Source organism: Coregonus lavaretus (genome assembly GCF_964263955.1).
Source record: "Coregonus lavaretus genome assembly, chromosome: 20".
NCBI lineage: Eukaryota > Metazoa > Chordata > Actinopteri > Salmoniformes > Salmonidae > Coregonus > Coregonus lavaretus.
In genome coordinates this window covers 33,806,245-33,810,869 of record NC_140007.1, presented here as the reverse complement: position 1 = coordinate 33,810,869, position 4,625 = coordinate 33,806,245, and the positions used below count along the sequence as shown (strand labels likewise).

The 4,625-nt window shown below is 39.0% G+C and overlaps 1 long non-coding RNA gene across 1 annotated transcript; it reads left to right on the top strand.

The window, feature by feature from the left end:
- Positions 1 to 451: 451 nt before the first annotated feature.
- On the top strand, positions 452 to 4,157 carry LOC311147538. The gene is made up of 3 exons (XR_014614801.1): positions 452 to 495; positions 638 to 679; positions 4,059 to 4,157. It is a non-coding gene; the product is annotated as an uncharacterized lncRNA (long non-coding RNA).
- Positions 4,158 to 4,625: the final 468 nt, after the last annotated feature.

Below are 4,625 nucleotides of genomic sequence, written 5' to 3'. Positions count from 1 at the left end.
TGATATGCTTGTCTACACTTTCATTGACACTTGAATTATACATTCAAATTTAATCTGATTGGCATCCAGTGGTAGTTTATGGTGGCTTTTCTCCATCAGACTCTCCTTCACCTGAAACAAAGGATAGATTGTGATCTGAATATGTAACAATGTACCTGTCAAGTAGTCATGGAGAAAAACATAACCCATATCAAATGCATGAAGTTATCATCACTGTCCTCATAAACGGCTGAACCCTATCTTGAGCTATGCGAGCACATGGCCTACCTCTAACACGGAAATAAAATACTGGATGTGTTGAAATGTAACACTAGTTTGTTCACTTGCATGCCATGCCACTAACACCACCACATTCTTTCACCACAGTATTTTATTTGTTTTATCCAACATCTGTATGCTGTATTAGTCATTGTTAAATCTGTGTGTTAACTCTATCACTTCTTTAAGTAACAGATCGTGTACCTGACCCCACTCATACAACCCCAGACCCCAACAGTAAGCTATCACCCAGTTGCTATCCATCTTTTTATGTTGTAGCTGTATGATGTTCTCTTTGATGGTTCAAGACCTATTTAGGTGATGATTCAGCTTCACTGCAAATTCATGTCACCTTCCTTCTGTGTTTGTTTATTTACAGACAACGCTGGGAAAATAGCAGGCGGTGTTGTAGGTGTACTTGGTAAGTTGCAGAAGATGTTGTTTTTTAATGACGAGCTATGTGGATAACAACAATATCAATCAAGGAAGAGACTATAGGCTATTGCAGTCCAACATTAGTGATGTAACATTAGCATCATGCTAATAAGTGGGAATATAGTCAAATTCACAGAACTATTCTTCTGAAGAACAGATTCATTGGATTGACACTTTTTTTCAAATCTTATCATTCAACAATTGTTTACGTGTTGCTGTACTATTAATTAATTTTCTAACATACTCACCAATGTATAGGCTTGTTATTTTGTTTCTTGTGCAGAACTGACATGAGGTTATTTGTAATAAGTTGCTATTGTTACTGGCATACAGACCTGAAATATTTTTTGGGGGGGTTTTAAAAGGTCCAATGCAGCGGTTTTATTTCTGGGTAACAATTAAATACCATACTGTGATTTGTTTTCAGTTAAAATTGTCAAAGTAACAAATCGCTTCCTAGCAAAGAGCAATTTCTCAAGCAAGAATTTAGCTACGACTGTCTGGGAGTGGTCTGAGTGGGGAGGGAAAAACTGAAAACTAGCTGTAATTGGCAGAGGTTTGAAACTCTCATTCTTATTGGTATATTAGCCTAACTAATTTACCATTGCTACAGATGCTGGTTTCTGCCAAATGCTGCATGATACCGATGCTGGTTTCTGCCAAATGCTGCATGATTTTTGTTTGCAAAGCTTTCTAATATTTAATATGAATATACACACACCAGCCACAGTAGTGGAGCAATGTGAACGCAGTGGCCATCTTGGCAGAAATGGTTTGTTTAGTGTTTTTTCTGCCATTGTAATCTTTGCGGGCCGCCAAGGCGTTTGTCCTAACGGGCAATTTAGGGATGGAAAAACGCTTTTCAATGGACCTACACTACCGGTCAAAAGTTTTAGAACACCTACTCATTCAAGGGTTTTTCTTTATTTGTACTATTTTCTACATTGTAGAATAATAGTGAAGACATTCAAACTATGAAATAACACATGGAATCATGTAGTAACCAAAAAAGTGTTAAACAAATCAAAATATATTTGAGATTCTTCAAGTAGCCACCCTTTGCCATGATCACAGCTTTGCACACTAATGTCATTCTCTCAACCAGCTTCATGTGGTAGTCACCTGGAATGCATTTCAATTAACAGGTGTGCCTCCTTAAAAGTTAATTTGTGGAATTTCTTTCCTCCTTAATGCGTTTCAGCCAATCAGTTGTGTTGTGACAAGGTAGGGGGGGTGGGAGGTATACAGAAGATAGCCCTATTTGGTAAAAGACCAAGTCCAGATTATGGCAAGAACAGCTCAAATAAGCAAAGAGAAATGACAGTCCATTACTTTAAGACATGAAGTTCAAGCAATACGGAACATTTCAAGAACTTTGAAAGTTTCTTCAAGTGCAGTCGCAAAAACCATCAAGCTCTATGATGAAACTGGCTCTCACAAGGACCGCCACAGGAATGGAAGACCCAGAGTTACCTCTGCTGCAGAGGATAAGTTCATTAGCTTTACCAGACTCAGAAATTGCAGTCCAAATAAGCAGAGTTCAAGTAACAGACACATCTCAACATCAACTGTTCAGATGAGACTGTATGATACAGGCCTTCATGGTCAAATTGCTGCAAAGAAACCACTACTAAATGACACCAATAAGAAGAAGAGACTTGCTTGGACTTATTAACACGAGCAAGGGACATTAGACCAGTGGAAATTTGTCCTTTGGTCTGGAGTTCAAATTGGAGAATTTTGGTTCCAACCGCCGTGTCTTTGTGAGACACGGTGTGGGTGAACGGATGATCTCCGCATGTGTATTTCCCACCGTAATGCATGGAGGAGGAGGTGTTCTGGTGTGGGGGTGCTTTGCTGGTGACACTGTCTGTGATTTTTATTTAGAATTCAAGGAATACTTAACCAGCATGGCTACCACAGCATTCTGCAGTGATACGCCATCCCATCTGGTTTGGGCTTAGTCCCAATATCATTTGTTTTTCAACAGGACAATGACCCAACACACCTCCAGGCTGTGTAAGGGCTATTTTACCAAGAAGGAGAGTGATGGAGTGCTGCATCAGATGACATGGCCTCCACAATCCCTCGACCTCAACCAAATTGAGATGGTTTGGGATGAGTTGGACCGCAGAGTGAAGGAAAAGCAACCAACAGGTGCTCAGCATATGTGGGAACTCCTTCAAGACTGTTGGAAAAGCATTCCAGGTGAAGCTGGTTGAGAGAATGCCAAGCGTGTGCAAAGCTGTCATCAAGGCAAAGGGTGGCTATTTTGAAGAATCTTAAATATATGATTTGTTTAACACTTTTTTGGTTATTACATGATTCCATATGTGTTATTTCATAGTTTTGTTGTCGTCAGTATTATTCTACAATGTAGAAAATAGTAAAAATAAAGAAAAACCTTTGAATGAGTAGGTGTCCAAACTTTTGACCGGTAGTGTATGTATGTATATATTTTATTATAATATAATCTTTGAGAACTAACAATCATCAACATAAAAGCTAGACACAGGGAGAATAAAAAATTCCCAAAACAATGAATTTATCAATATTGATTTTGTAATTGTGTAGCTTTTAAATTAGCTATAAAACTGCAATAGTTTCACTTGGCTGCATGGCAAAATGTGTAGATTTGCAGGAAATGAGCTTTAAAACTGCTAAAATATCTCTACACCGTAAAATAGGAACCTCTAAAATCTTGCCATGCTGACCACCTAAACCCATTTTTGATCCAGAATAGGGAAAACCTAGTCAGTTGCACAACTGAATGCATTCAACTGATATGTCTTCCTCATTTAACAACAGTTGTTGTTGGTTAACTGCCTTGCTCAAGGTTCACTCCCATATTACCAGCGACCTTTCGGTTACTGGCCCAACACTCTTAACCGCTAGGCTACCTTCCGGGGTAGTCGCTCACGTGGTGGGCATTGGGCAAAGCTTTCGGTTTTGTGAGGGGCTGATGGCCAGACTTTTGGGAACAGCTCTAGAGGTGGCTACTCAGGAAATGTGGCCACTAAACTCAGAAGACAGAGTTTATGAGCGTACGACATTTTGATTTAATTTGAGATAATAAGAAAAGATGGATGATTGAGAATTAATTAGCAGTGAAATGCAAAATGTTTATTTTGAAGGGTGAGCATGATGACCTCTTGAACATTGAACTGAAACATAATGATCTCCAACTTGGCTTCAAGCTGACATGTTGTGGCAGCTATTCAGTCATGATATGTGTCAAAGTCCAACAGATTTATCCAGTTTGTGTTCCACAGGTCCACGTTGGTTTTGTCTCCTTTTTTTAGCTGGGCAGATGGTTATTATCAGTATATAAAGAAATGTATTTTTGGGGTGTTTTTCTTTTTCAGTGCCAAGTCTTCTACTTTACCTCAGTCTCCTCCTGCTTCATTGAGAAGGAAGGAGTCACAGTAAACTGGCTGTTGTGATGTCCCCCGACTCTACCACTCTCCCGTTTTATGAACGCAGCAGCCCCTCCCAAACACCTGGAATGGTTCATATGCTTTAAAAGGAATCTCTTACATGATGATTAGAAACCTCCCAATGAAGAATGTATTGGTTCACTCCCATTTGAAAGCTTGTGCTCAAGGAGTGGCCTAACTTAATAATGATTTATGTTTCCAGTGTACTTCACAAATCACTCTGTCTGATCCTGATTTATCTCATTGCCAACATTCTGATGTTAAAATTCACCCATATGAATGTCAGCTGCTTTTCTGAGTGAATTGAAAGGAATTGATGCATTATACTTATTTTTTAAAGTGTGTTAGTTCTTTGAGGGATCAAGGACTCTCTCATGATCCAGCTTTGGCATCTTTATTTGCACTTATTGCCTATTTGTATTGTCTTGCAGTTTTACTGTAATAGCACTTGTTTGCATAAAACTAGTGGTTGCTTCAAATGAAACCAGGTTCTTA